Source organism: Lagenorhynchus albirostris, chromosome 11, assembly GCF_949774975.1.
Source record: "Lagenorhynchus albirostris chromosome 11, mLagAlb1.1, whole genome shotgun sequence".
Classification (NCBI taxonomy): domain Eukaryota; kingdom Metazoa; phylum Chordata; class Mammalia; order Artiodactyla; family Delphinidae; genus Lagenorhynchus; species Lagenorhynchus albirostris.
Genome location: NC_083105.1, coordinates 7,139,608 through 7,164,212, shown reverse-complemented (window position 1 = coordinate 7,164,212; position 24,605 = coordinate 7,139,608). Strand labels below are relative to the sequence as shown.

At 40.5% G+C, this 24,605-nt stretch overlaps 1 protein-coding gene across 1 annotated transcript in view; it reads right to left on the bottom strand.

Annotated features, from left to right (window-relative positions):
• Window positions 1–24,605, bottom strand: part of TCF20 (transcription factor 20) — a 97,431-nt gene that overhangs the window by 61,861 nt on the left and 10,965 nt on the right. The gene's annotated exons all lie outside the window — the stretch shown is intronic.

Sequence of the window (24,605 nt, the reverse complement as noted above, 5' to 3'; positions counted from 1 at the left end):
AGAGTAAGATAATGTGCTGATGGTGCTGGCCTGTCCCTGGCTTGGGAGCCCAGAAAGCAGCTTAAGGAACCAACTCAGAATTCGCAAGTCTGTCGTCTAGAGGAAAAGACACCCACCGGAGTGCTACAGATGTAAGAAGTTTGCTCTGAGGGTCAAAATCTGTTTTGTATTAACCATGCAAGCTATAAAACACATCCACCTTCAACCACGATCAAATACATTGCTGGCAAAAAGTGGGAGCACAAATTCATAGCTATTAAATTAAAAAAAGAAAAAAAGCAGAGATGATATGACACCTGGTGAGGTTGGGGTGAAGCTGGTACAAACAATAGCAAAAGCAGCATAAATTATTACAACCCTTTGGAAAAGCTATTTGGTAATAAAAATATTAACATCTTTTGACCCAGTAATTCTATCAATATTTACTAGATTTCTATCCTAAGGAAATCTCAAAACAACCAAGCAAAAACCACGGTACCAACGTATTCACTCCAGTGATACCTATAAGCAGAAAAGATGGGCAAGAATCTAACTTTTTAGCATTTGAAAATGATTAAACACATTATGGTATTTTCACTCAATGAAATAGTACATATTCATTGAAAACAACTGTGAAGATTCTAGCACCATAGGAAATGCCTGTTTTACATACTAAGATGAAGAAAAGTAACCATATCTGTGCTATGGTTACAACTATCTGGAAGTCATTTGGTCCAGGGCCAAACAGTACGGAATAGTGAAAACCCTTCTATTATTCAGGGAGGCAGGATTGTGGATGCATTTTCATTTCTATAGACATTAATACTTGCATAGAAAATAATCACTTAAAATTTCATTAACCTTATTTTAAAAATATACCTCTCCCACTATCTCAAAAATATCTTTGTTCTGCTGACAGCAAAGCACTTTCCTGACTGAGAAGGGAAAAAGGAAGGCAGAGGAGACCCTACAAGCCCAGGGGCAGGTGGGGGAGAAATGGGCAATGTCAGGCAGGAATCCTCGCTCTAGAAAACCTGGCACCAACACCACACATACACTGTGGTGCCCAAGTGAGTGTGTACACAGAAAACACCGGCTCTCTGAGCTATTTTTCAGAATTAGACCTAAAAACAGCTGAATTCCACCCCAGAGTGGGCAGCCCTATTTTTAGACATAATCTCAAATAGCTAAGAGACCACAGCATCCTATCACCACATGTTTCTGTAACTGCATGGAAACGCCATAAACTTCTCCTGGACAGGCCAAAGGGGCTCAATCCCATTCCCATTAGATAGCTGCCTGTCTCATATTCACAAGATCAATCTAGATGAACTCAACTGTGGGCAGGATGGCCAATAGTTTTGGAAAAGGCGTAGAGCTGGTGGTATCTCTGGAGCTAGCTGGGGCTCCCTGTGGGTTTTTTCCTAACTGTTGACCCTGAGGGCTTCTGAGATGTTATTAATTTTTTTTCCTCACTTAAAGGTTGTATGAGTACATAATTTCTAAACCTTCACAGGCAAAAAGGATAACAGAAAGCAATCAGTGTTGCCACTTATAGGCAAAAATGGCTTCATTTTATAACAGCAACAAAATTTAAAAGATACCAGAGGACTAATCCAAAGTAGGAGTAGGCAAAAGCTACATGTCGAAATAAACTTTACCAAAGGACTCCAAAGAAGAGCTCAAAAACAAAACAAAATAAACCAACCCACCAGGGAAACACATAACGTATCTAGATGAAAAGACACAGTATCATAAAGAGGTCAAGTCTCCACAGATCAGTTTATAAAACTAATAACATTCTGGTCAAAATCTCAGTAGGGTCTTAAAAAATAATTTATTTTGAAATAATTTCACATGTACAGGAAAGCAACAAGGTTCCCCAACTGATAATATCATTTTACTTTTTAGTTAATATTTCATATCATTTGTTCCACTACCTATACATATTCATTACCTATACAGTCAACCCTCTGTTATCTATGGGCTCTGCATCTGTAGATTCAACCAACCACAGATCAAATATATTAGGGGGGAAAAATTCCAGAAAGTTACAAAAAGCACAGCTTGAATCTGCTGCTTGCCTAGCAACTATTTATAATATATAGTACTCACACTGAGTTTATAACTATGTGTATGTAATGTAGCATTTACATTGTATTAGGTATTGTAAGTAATCTAGAGATGATGTATGGAAGGATGTACATAGTTTATATGCAAATACTATGCCATTTTATATAAGGGACTTGAGCATCCACAGAGTTTGGTGTCTGAGGGGGTCCTGGAACCACTCCCCTGCAGATACTGAGGGATGACTATATACAGCCTGTATAAATATTATACAGCCTGTATAAAAATTAGCTTCTTCCTGACCTCTTTGAGAGTAAGCTGAAGACATGAAGCCCCATCACCCCTAAATAGTCCAGTGTACATTTCCAAAAAAAGGAACATTCAACTGCATAACCAGCATAAAACCCTCCACACCAGGAAATCAACATTCATACTACACCACCAATCCAATCCACGGAGTCCATTCAAATTTTGTTAACTGTCCCAACAATGTTTCTTTTTCCTTTCTGGCCCAGGATCCCATCCAGGAATACAAGTTGTCATGTCTCACCAGTGTCTCACCAATCTGAAATAGTTCCCCAATGTTTTCCTGACTTCCATGTCCTTAACAGAGCATAGCCCTTTCATTCTGTAGCATGGTCCTCAACCTGCATGTCCAGGCTCAGGTCCCGCTATCTTGGCAGTAGTATCAGAGACGTGATGCTGTGCTCTTTTCAGTGTATCACATCAGGGATGGATGGCAAGCCATCCCTCCACTGGTGGTGATGTCAATCTCATTCACCTGGTCAAGCCCATCTCTGCCAGGCTTCTCCACTGTAAAGCTACCACTTTACCTTTGTAACCGGTTGAGTATCTCATGGGAGAATCCTGAGATTATGCCAACATCTTGTTCTTCGTCAAACATCCACTCATTGATGACTCCCATGTGAATCAACCACCTCTAGGATGGTTGCCAAATGGTGATTCTCTATCCATCATTAGCAGGCAGAACTTTCCCTCCTCACCCATGTATTCATTCATCTATTTGATTCTCAAACTATCCACATTTGGCGAGTGGAGACCTCTTCAAACTGGCCCCTGTATCCTTTTGACATGTTCCGTTCCTTGAGCATTCCCTTACTTCCTGGCACAAGATGTTTTAGGCTCATCATTTACTTTCCCCACCCCCACCCCTGGAACTAGCCATTTCTCCAAGGACACTTGATTCAAAGGATCTGAGTGCTAGGATTGTTCATTGCTATTGGGATGTCACTGTTTCTAGCTAGAAAATATTATGCATGTACACGAACACCCACACCTATAAGTACTTCTATATCTACAGTTGTATATACGTTTAAGAACCACACGTTCATCCTGACACCTCCAATTCCAACCCAAAACCCTCAAGGATCTTTCCAACCTTCCATCTTTCCATGTTTGTAATTCCCTCCTCAGATAGTTAAGACACCTGGCTCCCATTATCCTCAATATATACTTACATACTTGCTTAATCAATTTACTTACTTTGCTCAACATAACTCATCTCCCAAGCTCTGAAGCCTCATTCTTCAAGTCTCCTCACCATCACCCCCTCAACCAGAGGACTCTCCACTGTCTCTGTGAGGCTTTGATAAATGAATTCTAAAGCTCAATTAAAGAAAACATGTGAAGCTAGTCAAGAAAATTTGGGAAACTGAAAAGTCAGAAGATATTTGTCCTACCATGTATCATAACTTTTTCTAAATTATAATTAAAATAAATTAAAGGGTATTGGGATAACATGCTACATTTCTGGAATTTTTCAGCGAGAAAAATAATTGTGTTAGATCCCATCTCATGATAACCATAAAAATAAACTCCAGGTGAATTAGAAAGCTAAACATTACACACACACACACACACACACACAGGCATTGTAATTTTAGAAGAAAACGCTAATAATCCTAGGGAACCAAGCTGACATTCAGTTTTGAGTTTATAAATGCCATTCCTCACTAAATGGAACCCAGCCTTCTTAGAAAAATGGCTGATCCTCCAAGGGGCAAAGTACAAGGTATAAGCCTATAATAACTTCAACCGTGCCAGAAAGCCAGGATATACTTTCAGCCGAATGGAGACATGTCAAACCAGCCTGAGGGGGTACTTGTGATTTTGTAGGATCAAGCTTTTATTCCTTTTACTATATTAGATGAATTAACAATGGAAAAATTCCAAACTAGTTCTCTAGCTCTGTACGTATGAACATGGATAAATTTTAGAAATGATACATACGAAAAAGGCCTGGTGTTTGGGAATATGGTTCTAAGTGAAGGGAGGGAGGTACTCAGGAGGATCCAACTGTGACATCTGTTAAATCTGGGTGATGGGTACACAGGTGCCATTAGACTCTGTGCTTTTCTGTTTGTTTGACACATTTTGCAAATAAACAAGATTCTGGTTTCCCACTTAACCGGTCTGAGGAAACACCACAGAGTTCACAGCATGGAATTTAAGATTCTTCAGCTTCTGACACCAACAGAATTTCCAGCTCCGCTTTTCATGACCTCATTTCACACCTCCTACTCCAGTGACACCGAACTTCTCTCCATACCCCAAAGGTGCTTCAGACCTCAGGTCTTTGCCCAAGCTGTTACCATGTCTAGAATGCTAGTTCTCTGTCCACTTCTACCATCTGATTAACGCAGACGCTTCTGTGAAGACCTGCTCAAACATCCCTTCCTCGGGAGCCTCCTTCCAGTGAGTCAACCACTCCTGTCTCTGTCCCCACAGCTCCTGGCAGCATGAGGTAGCAGAAAGGGCATGCATGGACTCTGAACCCGGACACAGTCAGATTCTGAACTGGTTTTGCATCATACCGTTAGTGAGATCTTGAGCACATTACTCACTCCTTAAGCTTCGGTTTCTTCAACTGTAGAACAGAACTGCCCTGGAGTTTGCCCTTGATAAGGTTAAAGATACAATGCACTATTCCACTAAGAAGACTTCTCCTGATACTGGAAGCAAGTCCCATCTTTTCCTTTATTATTGATAAATTTCAAAATAATAAGTCTAGAAAATGGCTGAGAAGGATACATACCAAAACATTAACTAGGGGAGGAATAACTTTTTACTTGTTTGATTTTTTTTTTTTTTTAGTAAGACTAAAGTCATGTGTTACTTATATAAAAAAAGTTTGGTTATGAGACAAAAAAGGTTATTGAAAGCCCCCCAGAACGGTCTGGCAAACAGTAGCTTAACAATCACTGAAGACTGATGCTATGAGGGTGAGGAGGGGTATGAGAGGACCAGAATGAGGATTCAGGCTAAACACCTAAAATGCAAAAAGGAGTAAGGAAGGTGCCTTCCCTCAAGGGGCCCATGTCTAACAGGAGAAACATTTACACATATGTATATTCATCTTTCAATACACATTTGAGCAAATTATCACGTTCCAGGCACTGATTCTAGGTTCTGGAGATACAGCTATGAACAAGTCTCAAGTCCCAACCTTCCATGAAAACAGCAAATAAAGACAAAACAATTACAAATAAATACACTCCAGGAACTAAGAAATGCTTAGGGAGAAGTAAGGGAGCCTAAGGGGACAGAGAGAAGGGTGTAGGGGAAAGGATGGGATTTAAACGGGATGGTTTACACAGGAAGACAAGCCTCCCTGAGGAGGTGATGTGTGACTGGAAGGAGGTGAGGGGATAGGCTGTGCAGAGACCTGTGGAAAGGAGCACAGAGGTGAGGCAGGAAAGGGCTTGGTGAAAGAATCAACAAAGTGGCCGACGTGGCCAAAGTGCAGGGACAACAGAGGGAGGCGCAGCCAGAGGAAAGGACCCTGAGCACACAGGCCTTGTTATCATGGGGTCTGCAGACCAGCAGCACTGCCGTCTGGGTTCTTGTTGGAGATGTAGAGTCTCAGGCCTCGTGAATGTACAGAATCAGAATCCGCATGTTAACACGCTCAACAGTGAGTCACATACATGCGAAAGTCTGAGAAGTACAGATGAAAGGCCTTTTAAGCCACATAAGGATGTTGGATTTTATTAGAAGGCTTTGAGCTAGAGAGCAACATACTCTGGTTTCAATTCTCAAATGGCAACTCTGGCTGTTTTTTGAAAAACAGACTTTGGGAGGTGCAAGGGCAGAAGCGGGGAGTTAGTTACGAAGCTATTTTGGTTGCCTGGGTAAGAGATGTTGGCCGCAGAGATGGATGTGGTGTTGCTGGAGGTGGTGATGTGTGGTCAAAGAGAGGATATATTTTCAAGTCAGAGCTAATGGAAATTGCTAATGGATCAGAACTGGATGTGAGGGACCCAACAATGATGACAAACAGCAGCAGCCATGTGCCAATCACTGCTCTATGTCCTTTACAGGTAAAAGTCCATTCGGTCTGCACAACAGTCCCAGGAGGAAGGTATAGTTGAAAACCGCACTTTATTAAAATGAAGACAGTGAGGCAGAGAGAGGTTCAGCAACTGCCCAAGGCCTCAAAGCCCATCAGGCGGCAGTGCCAGGTCCAGGGAGCTTATACTCCAGCACCGTCCCTTACTGAGCAACTGTGACCACTGCACCGTTTATGGAGAGGGACAAGGCAGGCAGGGGGAGGGACTGAAGGAAACCAACAGTGCTTTGCTGGACATGTTAACTTTGAGATTCCTAGTGGCGTCCAAGTGGAGATGTCAGGTAGACAGCTGGCATGTCTGGATCTCAGGGGAAAGGTGGGGATGGAGATATAAATGGGAAGGTCATCAGCACAGAGATAGTATTTAAAGCCAAAGGAGTGGATGAGATCACCCACAGCAGTTTTTCAAACTGAAGGTTGTGAAATCAATTTAGTGGGTCATGAACGGTACTTAAAAAAAATGAAATAGAACAGAATGGAAAATAACAGTCCATGGCTCAGAGTAAGATGAAGTATGAGAACTTTCTTATGAAACTTCTGCTTCAGGCATGAGTGTCTAGGTGCATAAGTGAATGTAGTGTGCGTATACCAGGTTGGTGTGTAGTTTGGTCAAAAAAAGGTTTAAAGCCACTGGTCTAGGGATTTGTGTAGGATTGATCCCTTAATCACTCCAACATTTAGAGGCTGGGAAAGAGGAAAAGAAGCCAGAAAAGGAGAGTGAAGAGAAGAAACAGCTACTGAGGAAGAAAGGCAATGTGGGATCCCCGGAGCTGAGGGAGTGTGACATGCTGGACTCCAGATGTGCTGGTGAGGGTTGTGCAGTGTGATTCCAAACAGGTGTACACAAATGATTATGGGATGGAGAGGTAAGCACACGGTGCTGTGGAAGCACAGGGGTGGGTGACCTGTTTAAGGCCTCACAGCTGAGGGCAGAATGAAAAGGGGAGGGGGAGAGAAATGAGATTAGGATTTTTAGATCCTGACTTTGAGGGGACAACAGGATATCCAGTCTATAATTTCCATAAACAGCAAATATTCAGTCGTTCAATTTTTTTTTTTTCATAGCACCTACTATGTGCTGGGCTCTTTACCAGGCCTGGGAATACAGGGATGACTAAAACTATTCTGCCCTTTTGAAAAAGCTTACACTCTGGAAAGGAGAAAACTGCAAACAGATCAGTGCCACAAGGCAGAGCATGTAACAGATCTGACGAGGGCACGGGCAATTCTTTCCAACCACACTGCTCACTGCTGGCCAAGTCAAGTCCACCATTCCATCCAGACCAAGTGTCAATACCTGTACTCCTACCTCTTGACTTGTGCTTTGCCCCTCCCAAAAATGTTTCCCAAATCTGTGTCATTCTTCAGGGCTTGGCTCACATCTGACCTCCTCACTGAAGCCTTCAGGAAACACTCAGTGATCCTGCCTTCCCTGAAGAGCTACAGCATTTCTTGTCCACACACCTCTATCCAGTGCCTGGTCCCTGCCTGGTCCTCACTTCCCTACCTCAGCTGAGTGCCTCATTTCCCCAACTAGGGTTACATGGTTGAAAGCATGTAACAAACCTCTTTGACATCTGCCTGGCATTCTAACAGCCAAACAAAGACTTGCTTCCCCACAACCCAATTTAAATACATTTCAGCATTATTACTAAAACAGATCTGATCATGTCACTCCCTGACCTCTAAAACCTTCCCTGGCTCCTAATCATTAGTACAACACACAGACAACTCAGTCTTGTCTTCTAGGAACGCCATACAGCGTTCCTCTTCCCTGCCTCCCGAACACTCTAAAGCTGGAACAATGGCAATCAAAACAAATATAAAGAAAAAAGATGTATAGACATGAAATTAAAAAGGAGACATTCATCAAACTGTTGACAACAGCTGTCTTTGGAGTGAGACTGCAGGGGACAGTCACCTTCCAGGAACTGGTTTAATGAACATGTTAACTTTAAAACAAATAAAATTTAAAAAGCAAAGAAATTTAATGACTGCAGCTATTTTTACTGAGTCCTTACACTATGTGCTAGGCAATATATTATAGTCTCATTTAATGTTAACAAGTCTATGATGTAGTTATTAGCCATTCTGCAGATGGAGAGACTGAGGCTCAGAAAGTTGAAGTAACTCTCACAAGGTTAGTTAGCTAGTCAGTGAAGAAGAGATGCTGGGATTTAAACCCAGGTCTAAAAAGAATGTGCCCTTAACCTCTCCTGTCCTTATTCTTGTTCGGTGCATTCCCCAGTGCCCCCACATACACCTCAGCAGTCCTTCCTTTGTTCTAGCTGGTTCCTCTGCCTGAATAATGTTAGCTTTGCTGACATGCCATTCACCTTTAAGGACTAGTGCAAATTCTGCTTTTCCCCTAACTCCTCCCTAGAGGAGTTTACCAACATTACCTGAGAGTAATTAAACCCTCTATTTCCCCAACAGCTAGTGCTTTGGCTCGCCTACTGCCATACATGTAGCAAGCATTCAAAGGCTGGGTGAATTAAGTTGACAATGTAAATTCTCCTTCTGACAAAAGCAAAGATAACAGATGGAGACCAAAAGCTTTCATCTGTGAGGGAAGTTAATCTTGAGAATGAGTTTCTATGATCCCTCCCTCATTCCCCGCTTTCAGCCTCACCTCTCTGCACCTCTTCCACAAAAGCTGAACATTACAGATCGCCACTTCTGATGAACAAAAACCACGTAACTTATTTAAAAATGTAAATAGTGTAAATCAAAAGGTTTTTTTTAAGACATCTTAAATAGTTTTGAAAATTGGTTACCTTTTTCCAAAGGCTCTGACCTTTGCAGAAAAGTATTTTTTAAGTTTAGCACAAAGAAATGTAAAAATATTAAAAGATACTATACATACCCATAAACACGAAGAGACGACAGCTAGTCAATCAGACATGCTTAAAATGCAAAAAGCTCTTTTAGCACCATCTGACCACATCTGAATTTATGAGCAGAAGTTGAGGCCAAACGAACAACACACTGTAAAACAAAAGCACTGCCCCAGCAATCTTAGAAAGGAAATACAGGATGGGATGAACAGATTTTAACGTGTTCTTAGCTTCCTGGGTAAAGCGATGGGAAATGCAGTCAACTGAAGCATTAAGACTTGATTTTACTGGAGGTACCAAGACCACTGGTCAACCTGCCAAATGAAGCAAAGGCAGAACTGAGCTCTATGGGTGCAGTCCACTCCAGATAAAAGCCAATGGACCTTTTTACAGTTTATGGGGTCCTCTCCGTATGGCTGGGGATGCAGGCATGGGAGGAATACTGTCTGGATGACTGATTCCTGTGAAAGAGCACAGGAATTAGGAGGAGCTGAGGTGAGCCAAGTGGACACACTCTACAACTTGCACCATTGCCTCAAACTCACCACAACTTGAAAATACTGAGAGACAACACTTTGGTTCCTGTTAAATGCATGTATAAGCTAAGTGTCCTTCTAAAGATTACTGAGCTTCCCACTTAAAAAGAGAGAAACAAAAAACAAAACAAAAAACCCCACAAAAATTCCACACCTATAAACAGCTGGAAGAATCGTTTCAAACATGTAACAAACTTCTAAACTCCAGCTCCAAACTAAAGAGAAAGAGTCAACTTTGAGTCTCCAAGAAGAGCCTCAAGAATTAGCAAATTGATCTGGAGTTGGAGGATTTTAAAGAAATAAAAAGACAGATCATTTCAGCAGCGTAGGATCTTCGTGAATGGCTTTAGCTCTCGACTGTATTTTATGTTCTCATTTCATTTCAAAAAGGAAAAAAAAAAAAAAAGGGCAAGCCAGAACCATAACAAGGAGAGTGCCAAGTGTACAAATAACAGGCACTGAGAGACAAAAGAAACTACTCCTGACAACTGTTTGCTGTCTTTCTCTAGAGATTTGCAAAATGGGATTTCCCTGGTGGCGCAGTGGTTAAGAATCCGCCTGCCAATGCAGGGGACACGTGTTTGAGCCCTGGTCCAGGAAGATCCCACATGCCGTGGAGCAACTAAACCCGTGCGCCGCAATTACTGAAACTGCGCTCTAGAACCCGCGAGCCACAACTACTGAATGACCGTGCTACAACTACTAAAGCCCGTACACCTAGAGCCCGGCTCCACAACAAGAAAAACCAAGGCAATGAGAAACCCGCGCACTGCAATGAAGAGTAGCCCCCGTGGTCTGGCGGCAACTAGAGAGAAAGCCTGCATGCAGTAACAAAGACCCAACGCAGCCAAAAATAAATAAATAAATAAATTTTTTTAAAAAAAGAGAGATTTGCAAAGCAATAACCATAAAGCCCTCCTTGACTGCCCCCGCCCAATCAGCACACAACCATTTCTCCCCTTACGGGACAGTGAGAGCACCAAGCCTTGCTTTCTCACCTAGGAGTCAAACCAAATGTCTTGAAGAAAGAGACCAAGAAAAACATGTTTAAAAAAACTTCTGGAAATAGAATTTTATTTTAGTAACCCAAATGAGCAAAAATACAACTTTATTTTTGCAAGGTACAATTGCTTTCCCTATTAAACCTGTTTTCAATAGATTCTCCTGAGTGATGCATTGGAAAAAATACTACATTTAGAATCAGGAAAACTATATTTAAATACTAGTTTTGCCGCACTTGTTCTGTGACTTGGGCAAATTACTTAACCTGAAAGTCCCACTTTCTTCATTTGCAAATTACCTACCTTGTTGCCTCACAGGAATGCTCAACAATAAATCTGTAAACTGCTAAGTACCACATAAATTAAAGTGATCATTATCAGTACTACCGTCATCTCTCACTTTCCCAGGTAAAAATCTGAACCAATGACAAAACAGGCAAGAGACAAGCAACAAGGAAAAAAACTGGGAGAAGTTATCTATTAATCAATCAAACAAACAAAATACAACAAAACCCTAAAAAACAAAATAACAAATGACTGATAGAAAACCACTCTGTGACAGTTAATTTCTGTGTCATTCTCTAATTAAGAAAGCTCCCATACCCTAGGGTCTATAGTCCATTCATAAAAATCACAGCAGGGTTAAATTTAAATCTTCATCAGTGCTCATAATTCACAATCAAAATGCCAACGGAGCACATTCTCATTCTATAGGCAGGAGCCGCAAGCCACAAGACAAATCCCCACCTTCCCCACTGAGGGACAGCGGCTTGACTGTCAAGACCCACTTGGAGGCAGCTGGTCTCTGACAAGCAGGGGAGCGTCTCTTCCTTCCCTGACCACTGGCATGGAATTAGCAAACACCAACTTTAGTTATTTTGAAATAAGCCCATAGAGAACAGGTGGCTGATGAAAAGGCATTACCACTTGCAATCCCTAATTTTGAAAATAAAAGTCAAAACAACATAAACATCTTCTGAAAAATCAGCAATTTCCAAACTTTCTAGGTGGTTATAACAGTAACTAAACTTTATCTGGTGATTACTATGAGTCAGGCAATATTCTAAAAGCTTTAGTTATTAACAAATTTAATCAGCACGACCACAGGTAAGTACAATTCATATTTTCATTTTTTAGACAAGAAAACAGAGGCACAGAATAGTTATTTGCTTAAGGTCACACTGTTAGTAAGTGGCAGAGCTGGGGTTCAAAAATCGGGTAACTGGCTTTGGAGACCATCTCTAGATACTGATTCTTGGAGAATCCTCTGACCAACACTGCTTGGTTTTCCTGACCAGTGTGCCACCTTGTACTCAGTGTCACACTGAGATGTAACCAAGACTACAGTGTGGTGTCTCTCACGTTATGGTCACTTGTTTCAAGGTGAATGTTAAAATAACATGAGCCCCTGAAAATAAGGTCTCATTTTCTGCATTCAATAAAATAATTTGGGAAAAAAACTGAATGAAATATATATATATACATCTTTTAAAAAGTAACAAGAAGCTAACAGGATAATGAGGAATTACAAAGTTAATATCCTAGAAGGAATGGAAACCCAAAGATGTAATAAGACTGCTGATCTGCCAGAGGTGGTCAAGGGGCCCAGTGGCATGCCTGCCCTTCTAGGCCCTGCATAGGGAGACACTCGGTAACCTCGGCCCAGCCCCAAACCAGGGGACTGAGGCCCTAAAGGGCTGCATCCTAGGAGTAAGAGTGAACTAGAAGTAAACCAGTCTTCTCATGGACTCAGCTTCAAATCACCAGGAGAAGATCTCAAACTCTCAACCCAGATTAAAGTAATCCTAGTTCGCTAGTGCCCTCAGACACCTGGAAAAAGCAAATGAAAATCTTCCTTGGAAAAAGACATGAAGGCCTCTAATTATTTCTATAAATAATGTTGCAAATACTACATCTAGCACACAAACACATGAACAGACAAAATACCATGAGTTAGAACCATCATAAACAGTCAAAGACCCAAAGGGACTCCAGATAAATGAACTGAGAAAAGGAGATTATGAAACAACTATATTCACTCTGTTTTAGGAAATAAAAGCCAAGCTTGAAAAATTTAGCAGGGAACAGGAATCCATAAAAAACAACATAGCAAATTTGAAAGGACCCAAACTTTTCAGTTTTTATTGTATTTTTCAATACAATAAACCTATCCACTGAGTTCTTAATTTCAATTAAACGCAGATTAGTCAAAGAGAGAACTGGTTAAATGGAATACAGGTCAAAAGAAACCACCCAAAATGAAAAATAAAGAGGATAAAAAATATAGGAGAAGGGATAAGTGATCAAAAGGAAACAGTGAGAAAGTCTAACATACCCATATAACTGGAGTCGCAGAACAAGAAAAGAATGGGGACAAAGCAGTATGTGGAGAGACTTGCTGGGAATCCTCCAGAACAGATGAGAAAAATCAAGCCACAGATTCAAGAAGCCTGGTGAATACAAAATCAGTGATCTTTATTATCCTAGAACGTCTTCTAGAAATAACATGGCCTGTTCTGTAAGTTTAGTGCCACAACTAATTAACTAGGGGCCAGACATAGAGAATGTAAAGACGCATGCTCCCAGCATGTGAAGAGCTCAAAGTCAATCACTTAGAAGAGATATGTAAAATCACAATAATATAATACTCTCTCTACCTTTGCACTACTGAAAAGAAGGGGGGGAAGAAAAGAAAAGGAAAAGGCAGAAAAAAATGCTAGAGAGAAGTATTTAAAAGGAAAATGGGTTAAGCTTAAAGGCAATAAACGAAAAGGTGCTTGCAGGAGTAAAAGTAAGGACACTCCAATGTTAGCCAAGATCCAGGCCTAGATGCTATTTCCATTCCGTTCACTGTGCTAATTAAGCATACCTCACAATCTAAACTCAAAGTCCTTGGCATGAGAAATTCAAAGAAGAATCTTTTCTTCATACCTTCTCCCCAATCTACCTAATTAAAATTTTTTTTAAATGTTAAATCTAGGGGCTTCCCTGGTGGCGCAGTGGTTGAGAATCTGCCAGCCAATGCAGGGGACACGGGTTCGAGCCCTGGTCTGGGAAGATCCCACATGCCACGGAGCAACTGGGCCCGTGAGCCACAATTACTGAGCCTGCGCATCTGGAGCCCGTGCTCCGCAACAAGAGAGACCGCGATAGTGAGAGGCCCGCGCACCGCGATGAAGAGTGGCCCCCACTTGCTGCAGCTAGAGAAAGCCCTCGCACAGAAACGAAGACCCAACACAGCCATAAATAAATAAATAAATAAAATAAAATAAAATAAAATAAAATAAAGTTAAATCTAAACAGACAATTCTGACTTAGCTCTTGGCTCTATTCATGGTGACATAAATAATTCTAATGAGCATCTGTTCCTCTATTACTTGAGACAACGTGGAGAAGCTGGCTCTTGGAAGTTCAGGTAGAGGAAGGAGAGTTCCACCAGGAGCTGAGTGAAGAGCAGTCATTTGGGAACAGAGACTACCTGTAGTGAAGTATACTACAGGTAGTATAATGTGAAAATGTAATTCATGGAATCCTCAAGTTATATGAAAATCAATCTTGTAAAAAGCCCAAGGATCTCTGCCTTCTAGAAAACTCAAACTGCTAAGGGAACCCTCCAATCCAAGGAGATAAAACACAGGGAGGGAAACAGCTTCTGTTGTTGCCCTTCCCTCAAGCTTCTGTAGCATGTACATCCCCGTATTGGGAATCAAGTGGGAGAGGAGCTGGCATTAATGCATCAACCCTGCTCCCAAGTCAGAAAGCTAACATGCAAAGAAGCAGGTGACACTGAGCAATGTGTTGATGAAATAAGACAAACCCTTTCTGAAGCCTAATGCTACTGAAGTTTCAGGATAGGCTGTCCATCACTTGGGAGCGCTCCTGTGATTCTGTGTTTGGAATATGATCTTCAGACTAAAACACAAAGACATGATTCAATACGTAACTGTAAATGTCTCTGTCTTAGGAATAAAGTGGCTTACAATATTTTACGCATACTAGGTCTGCCTCTCAAAGCTTGGTTTCTCCAGATCTCATGAGTCTTCTGAGCTGTACAGGCTTCAAAGAGATCAGGAAAAAATACAATGACTAAATAAATATACAGACATCAAACAATCTTCAAAATCATTCAAAATTTCTTCTGTTTCTGGGATTCAAGTACTGTTCAAATGTGCATACAGGCTTATTCATATCTAAACCAATGTGTCAAAAAAATAAAAATAAACCAATGTGTCTTAGGAATTCCAGTGGTCCAGTGGTTAGGACTCAGAGCTTTCACTGCCAGGTCCCAGGTTCAATCCCTGGTCAGGGAACTAAGACAATGTGTCTAAACTAACTTGTTCAAATGTTACTAGCAAAAAAGAATCCCAAATTCTCAGACAATGTAAATCACATATCTGATATCTGATCAGAGTCTAGTATCTAGAATATACAAAGAACTCTTACAACTCAACAATATAAAGACAACAACCCAATTAAAAAATAAGCAAAGGACTTTCATAGACATTTCTCCAAAGATATACAAATGGCAAACAAGTACATGAAAAGATGCTCAACATTATTAGGGAAATGCAAATCAACACCACAATGAGATACCACCTACCCGCTTGGATGGCTATAATCAAACAAGGGAAAATTACAAGTGTTGGGCAGGATGTAGAGAAACTGGAACCCTCATATATTGCTGGTGGGAATGTGAAATGGTACAGCCACTTTGGAAAACAGTTCCGCAGTTCCTCAAAAGATTATATACAAAAAAAAAAAAAAGATTATATACAGTTACTATATGACCCAGCAATTCCACTCCTGTATATACCCAAAAGAACTGAAAACAGAGACACAAACAGATGCCTGTATGCCAATGTTCACTGCAGCACTATTCAAAACAGTTAAAAGGTGGAAACAACCCAAGTGTCCATCAACAGATGAATGGATAAACAAAATGTGGCATATACATACAATGAAATATTATTCAGCCATAAGAAGGAATGACGTTCTGATATGTACCACAACATGGACAAACCTTAAGAACATTAAGCTATATGAAATATGCCAGACACAGAGGGCAAATATTGTACGATTCCATTTATGAAATATCTAGAACAGGCAAATTCAAAGAGACAGAGAGTAAATTAAGATGGTTAAAATGGCAACTTTGTCATATACTTTTTTTTTTACCAAAATAAAAAAAAGAGAAGTTAACGTGCAGCCATTTTATTTTTTTGGCCATTCCGTGTGGCATACAGGATCTTAGCTCCCCAACGAGGGGTCGAAACTGTGTCCCCTGCAATGTAAGTGTGGAGTCTTAACCACTGGACCAGCAGGGAAGTCCCACGTGCAGCCATTTTGGAAAATAGTTTGGCAGTTCCTTACAAAGTTAAAATACTCTTATACAATCCAGCAGCCAGGTTCCTAGCTATTTACCCAAATGAACTGAAATTTATATAAACACAAAAACTTGCACATTAATGTTTACAACAACTTAGTAAACTGCCAAAAATTGTAAGCAACAGAAATGTCCTTCAATAGGTAAATGGATAAACAAATTGTGATATATACATACACTGGAGTATTATTCAGCCAAAAAAGGAAAGAAGTAATGATACATACTACAATGTGGATGAACCTAAAAACATGCTAAGTGAAAGAAGCCAGGCACAAAAGGTCACATACTGTATAATTCCATTTATACGAAATAATCAAAATAGGTAAATCCATAGACAGAAAGCAGATTGGTAGTTGCCAGGGGCTGGGGGAAGTGGAAAACTGAACCATCTGCTTAAGGAGTATGGGGGTTTTCTTTCGGAAGTGATGAAAATATTTTGGAACTAGATTGAGGTTGTGGGTGCATAATGTTGTGAATATACTGAACACCACTGAATCGTTGAACTGTTCACTTAAAAATAGTTAATTTTGGTCAAAGGGTACAAACTTTCAGGTGTAAAATGAATAAATTCTAGAGATTTAATTTACAGCATGATTAGTATAGTTAATAATAATGTATTATATTAAAAATGGTTCATTTTATATTGCGTGAGTTTCACATCAATTAAAAAAAGGAAACAAAACCAAACCCAGGGTTTCCCTGGTGGCACAGTGGTTGAGAATCTGCCTGCCAATGCAGGGAACACGGGTTCGAGCCCTGGTCTGGGAAGATCCCACATGCCGCGGAGCAACTAGCCCCGTGAGCCACAATTACTGAGCCTGCGCGTCTGGAGCCTGTGCTCCGCAACAAGAGAGGCCGCAATAGTGAGAGGCCCCCGCTTGCCACAACTAGAGAAAGCCCTCGCACAGAAACGAAGTGCCAACACAGCCATAAATAAATAAATTGATAAATAAAATTAAAAAAAAAAAACCCAAAGGAGGTATCTTGAACCTAGGACACCCAAGAGTGAGTAATCTCATTACTTGGTGCCCCCCACCCTTACTCATCTCCCTCAATCCTGGCTCACTCCTGTGACTTTCAATCGCCAGTCCTGCAAACACGTGAAGTACTGAAGAACAAGCTGCTAAATGGGTTTCAAACACTAAATTCACCATTGTTTCTTTTAATACTAACCTACTTCTCCCTTAAGATCTGAGCACAAACACTAAAAGCTAACCTTTCACCAACATTGTTCTAAAATATCTCTGTGATACCTTCTGCGATGCTCATTTAAGGGGGACAGGACAATGGATGTCTTGACCCTAAGACTGCCTCCTGCCGCATGATGCCAACCTTTCTGCCCACCTGTTCAGGACCACAATCTTGCTAAGCTTGCTGGCTCTTACTGCTCTCACTTCTCTAGAATCAACAAATGTTTTCTAGCACCTTCTCTTCTCTACGGCCAAATTTTTTATAATGTATAATCACTGATCTACCTGTTTGCTTCCCTCACTATACTGCTGAACACCCTGAGGACAAGTGCTGGCTGGGACTCATCCCAGAACTCTGAAAAACAACTGCTGCTGCTCATCCAGTCATTTCTGACTTCCTGTCGTCTATTCTAACGTGCAAGACCTGCTACACTTCATTCTTTACCTACCTCCATCCTGACTTCTTTTCCAAAAGGTTCCTAACCACCAAAACAATCCTTAGATATGGACAAGTCTTCCCTGTGCCCAAAGTAAATACAGTTGGCCCTCTGTATCCACGGATCCAACCAACCGTAGACTGAAAATATTTGGGAGGAAAAAAAAAGATTCCAGAAAGTTCCAAAAAGTAAAACTTGAATTTGCTGCACTCTGGCAACTATTAACTAGCATTTACACTGTATTAGGTATTATAAGTAACTTAGAGATGATTTAAAATATATGGGAGGATGTGCATAACTTATATGCAAAACCTATGCCATTGCATATAAAGGTCTTGAGCATCCACAGATTTTGCTATCCCTGGTGGGGGTGGGTGGGGTGGTGTCTCCTGGAACCAATCCCCAGCAGATACTGGGGGACAACTGTACCACCAATTCTGTGCTTTGCCTACTTTTGTTCTTCTCTACTTGAAAAACTATTCACAGTCTGCTCTCATATTCAATGCACTGCAGAAAATATAAGGAGTGTTGACAACCACAATCCTTGGCCTCAAGGAGGACTAGGAAAGGAGGCAAGAACATGTTTAGAAGGGTATAATAAAAAAGTGAAGATTAAATGTACACAAGAAAATTACAAAATGCCACGAGAGAAACACCCAGGTAAGGGAAGGTTAGGCTTCATGGAAGAAAGAGCATTTAAGAAAGGCCTTGAAAGATGGTGATCCCAATAGATGATAGAGAATGGGAAAAGAGGGTACAGATGTATGCATGGAAATGGGAACACAGAAGCTGCACTAGAGAATACGTGTAGGGAAACTGGGAGATGGGGCTGGAAAGGCAGGAAAGGGTCCTACTGCGGATAACAAAGCAAGGCATCTACATTTACTTCAGCACACAAGAGGTGTATTTTATTTTTATTTCTTTAATTAATTTATTTATTTTTATATATTTTATTTTTGGCTGCATTGGGTCCTCACTGCTGTGTGCGGGCTTTCTCTAGTTGCGGTGAGCGGGGTCTACTTTTCATTGCCGTGTGCGGGCTTCTCATTGCGGTAGCTTCTCTTATTGTAGAGCACGGGCTCTAGGCGCGTGGGCTTCAGTAGTTGTGGCTCGCGGGCTCTAGAGCACAGGCTCAGTATTGGTGGCGCACAGCCTTAGTTGCTCCACGGCATGTGGGATCTTCCCGGACCAGGGCTTGAACCCATGTCCCCTGCATTGGCAGGTGGATTTTTAACCACTGCGCCACCAGGGAAGCCCAAAAGGTGTATTTTAAAAGATTTTCTGGCAGTTGTTAGGAAGAGACTGAACCACGGCCCAGGGAAGAAGAGTTACTATTCAAGAGGCTCTGACAGGGCTTCCCTGGTGGCACAGTGGTCAAGAATCCGTTTGCCAATGCAGGGGACAAGGGTTCGAGCCCTGGTCCGGGAAGATTCCCACATGCCACGGAGCAACTAAGCCCGTGCGCCACAACTACTGAGCCCACGTGCCACAACTACTGAAGCTCGTGTGCCTAGAGCACATGCTGTGCAACAAGAGAAGCCACTGCAATAAGAAGACCGTGCACCGCAATGAAGACTACTCCCCGCACGCCGCAACTAGAGAAAGACCGCGCAGCTACGAAGACCCAGCACAGCCAGAAATAAATAAATAAAATAAATTTAAAAAAAAGAGCCTCTGACAGAGCTCAGGCAGGTCTCCCACTACGCTCGTCCAAACCACTTCTAGTCCCCACTTCCACAACAGCCTTGTCTCCTACTCAACTGGCTCCTCAGCATCTTTTCAAGAGACCCCTCCTTCAACTCCCTCACTTAAATCACTATACAAAAAGAAAATAATTTAATAGTTTGTCCATAAAAGTAATTAAAAGCAAATCTTACAGACTGATATAGCCTATGGTACATATTCTTCATAACAAATATGTGGGCTCTTATTGGGTGCCATGTACTGCTCTAGGCAACAGAGATGCAAAGGTGAAGGAAGCACATTTTTTAACCATGGAATTTACATTTAGTGGGGGAAAAAAAAGATAAAAGACAAAAATGTCGTTTAAATGCTGTGAGGAGAAAGAGTGGGGCGCAGGGAGAGAAAACCTGTGTGTGTGTGGGGGGGCTTCTAAGCTCAGATCGGGGGAAGGAAGCAGTGATACAGTATGTATTTTTACAAGGTACACACTTTATATTAAAAGGGAGAAAAAGGTTTTGAGCCACACAGAGTTGGGTTCCAGCTATGTTTCATCAGAATTAAATAAAATAATGAAAATAAATACTGTGCACTGTGCCTGGCACTTGGTAAAGGATGTATAAATGTTAGTCATTAAATCAGTGGTTTAATATACAAAGAAAAAAATTTTGCACTGCAGTATTTAAAAACTAGGTAATAATTTAGCATCAACTGTCTGAAACAAATACTTAAGAACTCGTCAGGAGGGACTTCCCTGGTGGCACAGTGGTTAGGAGTCCACCTGCCAGTGAAGGGGACACGGGTTCAAGCCCTGGTCCAGGAGGATCCCACATGCCACGGAGTAACTGAACCCGTGAGCCACAGCTGCTGAACCTGCGCTCTGGAGCCTGCGAGCCACAACTACTGAAGCCCGCGCAGCAACGAAGACCCAATGCAGCCATAAATAAATAAACAAATTAATTAATTAAAAATCTTAAAAAAAAAGAAGTCTTCAGGAGATGAACCACCTACAAACAGAAAACCTCAGAATATTTTGTAAAACAGTATTAAGAACCACCTTCATCTACAAATAAAAAGACAGTTCTGTTATTCAGTGCTAAAAAGTGAGCTATCAAGCCATCAAAAGACATGGAAGAAACTTATGCATATTACTAAGTGAAAGAAGCCAATCTGAAAAAGCTACATACTGTATGATTCCAACTATATCATATTCTGAGAGTCAAAACTATGGAGACAGTAAAAAAAACTGTGGTTGCTAGGGATTAGGGGGAGGGAGAGATGAATAGGTAGAGCACAGAGGATTTTTAGGGCAGTGAAACTACTCTGTATGATACTATAATGATGGATACAGGTCATAAATTTCTCCCAACCACAGAATATACAATATAACACCAAGAGTGAACTGTAGCATAAACTATGGACTTTGGGTGAAAATGTGTCAAGGTAGGTTCATCAATTGTAACAAAGGTACCACATTGGTGGGAGACGTTGATAATGGGGGAGGCTGTGCATGTGCAGGGGCAGAGGGTATGTAGCAAATCTCTGTACCTTCCTCTTAATTTTGCTGTGAATCTAAAACTGCCCTAAAAAATAAAGCCTATTTTTTTTAAAGTACGGGATATGCACTAAACTGTAAACAATAGTTATCTCTGGAGAGTAAAGTTATACACCTATGTATTGTTTGAATTTTACAACAAGAGCATGTACTAATTTTATAATAAAAGGATACATTTCAAGAAAAAAAAGTTCTAAAAGTTGTTTCAACTAAAACACTATGCTAACATTCTTGACATTTTTTCTTTAACATATGTAATTATTTCCATGTATAACTATTTCAACAAAAGTAACTATTTTCATATGACCATTTTAACTCAGAACAAAAATACTGTTAAGAGTAGTAGGATTTTTTTCAAATTTTTAATTTAGTAGAGTTAAATCTTATTCTTAAAAGGAAATAAAATATTATGAAATATATCTCTTAATACAGTATTAATAATCTGAATCAAGTCAACAAGAAAAACAATATATTGGCTTATGGAACCAAGTCTTTATGTATCTCTAGATGGAAAGACAAAATTTCCCATTTTCCTATCCCAAATGATTTAATTTAGAATGAACTAAAGCAGAGAGAAAACATGTCTCTCCCCCTCAGAACCTATATTACCTATTAATTTGCTAATGAAATCAGATATGTGACTTATACATAGTGTTGTGACTTTACATTAGCAGACACCTCTTGAGTAGTATTATCACTGGGTTCCTGGAAGAGATTTCCTAACAAATAATTCACTGAGGAAGGTTCTTTAGCAGATACAGAAGGACCGGTATCGAATACTAAGAATATGTGAATTGGCAAAAAAGGGGAAGTAGAGATAACACTTGGTCTGCTAAGAAAATATTCAATAAACATATAATCAACTACTATAATTAGAAGTCAATTTCAATTCTTAATAACATTTCCGAGGTTTACATCTTAAATATAAGCAAAAAGCATCAACAAAAGAAATCTTGTTTATATAAAAAGATTTCTGCCGAAATCTTAAAACCTAATATTTTGATTTTGAAAATAAGTTGCTGATTTTTTTTAATCTAGAGAACAGTAGACTGGGCTGGCATCCTTTGAAAGCTGAGTAAGATAAGTTCCATAAAAACAGGTAGTAAACGCATGGAACTCATTAATTCAGAAAGGGGAAAAAGAAACTGAAGCTTCCATGGCACATTCCTTTGAAAGCTGGCAGGAAAATTCTACTTCATTTATTAATTCACACAAAAACTATTTGCTGAGCACTAACTACACACCAAGCACTATTCTAGGTGCCAAGGATATGATGGGGAACTGCCCTCACACAGATGTTGTTCTAACAAGTAGGCCCAAAATGGCAACTCTGGACTCCACTCTATTTTTTTTTTCCCCTAAATCCAAACCCAAACTCTTCCCTTCAAAGGTGTCACAAATTTATTCTGCAAGGGTTATTTTCCAGTTCATCAAATTAAGCACAGAATCGCACAGTGCACAAGTTAAGGGCACAGAATGGGGAGTTAGGATGCCTGATTCTAAATCCTGGCTCTGCTACTTTTTAGACGGGACCTTGGGCAAAGCACTCAACCTCTCCGTTACAGTTTCCTCACCTGAAAAAATGGAGATAATAGTATACCCTCATAGGATTTTTATAAGAATTAAGTGGGTTAATATTTTCAAGTGTTTAATTACATAATTATTTATTTTATTATTTATTCAAAGTTTTTCATAAATAAAATATCCTTGCCCATCTGTTGGAATTAATGTGGGTTGATGCCAACATTTCCTATAAGTCCATGTTGTTTAAACCAGCTTTAGTTCCTTCTCATGCAGACTAGGGATTTGGCCATGGGAAAACCTCCGGAACAGGAACAGGAAAAGATGATCAATTCATCATTTGCTTCCAGCCCTCCCATCTCCTTCCCACCTCCACCTCTCCTCACAATCGACAAGTCTCTCAACCACATATCACAACTCTCTTCACAAAACCTTGTTTCATTAGTAAGAATAAAGTGCTCTAGCCCAGATTCAAGGCCCATCATCAAGCTATTCCCACTTCACCCTTGGCCCATACTTCCTTCTGACAGTCCCTTCCCTGCAATCTCCAGGCCCCCCTAAGAGCCTGCACTTTGCTATATATATATAACATGCCACATACTTCCAAGCCTTGCTTCTTGAAGGACCTTCCCTTGGAATGCTCTCTCCTACCGATCCTTGCAGATCCTGCTCACAGGTCCCCTCCCCTCAGTCTTCTCCGATATTCTTCCCATTCTTAATCAGGGGTAAACCTCTTCCCTAGAACTCTGGCTGCGCCACTATTATAGTCTTGCAGATCCTATATAGATTTTATGAATGTTAATTTTCCATGTCTGACTCTCCCACAGACACTGAACTCCGGGGAATGGGAAGACGTTTTATTTACTTTTGCATTTTTTGTGCCTAGCATGGTATAGATTTAGCAATCTGGGCTGAATCGAAATAGAAATTTTCTTTTTCTTGTATTTCCTCTGATGTTTCATTCCCACAGGCTTCACTTGGCCTCTGTCTCTCATCTTTAGTGATAGCCAACTTTTAGCACTTTGCTAACCAATGTAGCAAAATTTCAGTTAAAAAAAAAAATTTAATAAGTGACACAGGCTGCAACGTCCTTCACTCCAACTCAAACCTCTCTTATTCAATATGTTAGAACTTAACCCCACTTCCACAAAGACTTCTTAACTAAAAGATGAAAATTCTACTCCCGTTATGTTTAAACTCACATATCCACTAGGTAAAAGCAAAACAGAACAGCAGCACTAAATTCAACGCAACGTGTACTTTTTTGCTTATGTCTGTTCACTAATGTACAGGTGCCTGTAAGTCTTTAGGTTGATTTACACTGTGTATGTTGAGGGTGTAGGAGTCATTTGGCTGGAATCTTGGAGGCATGTTCGCCATGCCTCTGCCATCAAGTAGGAATTATTGCACATAAATGAGTCTATTCTACTGCCTAAAACTCTCTAGGAGAAATTCCCAGAGTTCCTCACAGGGCAGGGAGTTCTTTGGTTTGTCCACCCAAGCCACTAGCACTCCCTCTGACCTCATCTGCTGCTGTTTTCCTTCTCAGAGTTGAGGAACAGCAGGCCATCACTCTTTAACATACCCTAAGACCCTCATTAACTCATTGCTTAGGATACTTTATCAGGCTAAATTAACTCGTTTCTTTGGCTGATATTTTCTCTGAATTTTCCCCCTATTCTTCAACTATTTTAGTTACTCTTAAAGATGCTTTACAAGTTTTTTTACAACAAATCCAAATTTAACATTACTTTAATACATACTATGTGAAGGGGACATAAAGAAATAAAGATTAACAAGGCATGGTGACCATCTAAGAATACAATCTTGTGGTGAAACAGACACATTCCATAGTAACTGTAACATATGACATACATCACGGTAATATATGGATAAAGATAGAGGAGAAAGATAGGGCATTCCAGGCAGGGGCTCAGAAGCAAAATGGTGCATTCACTCTCAATGCATTGATAGGCAATGTGCCAGCTTCTGGGACTATAAAATAAAACACAGCCTTGACCACAAGGACCTTAGAGCCTAGTGCAGT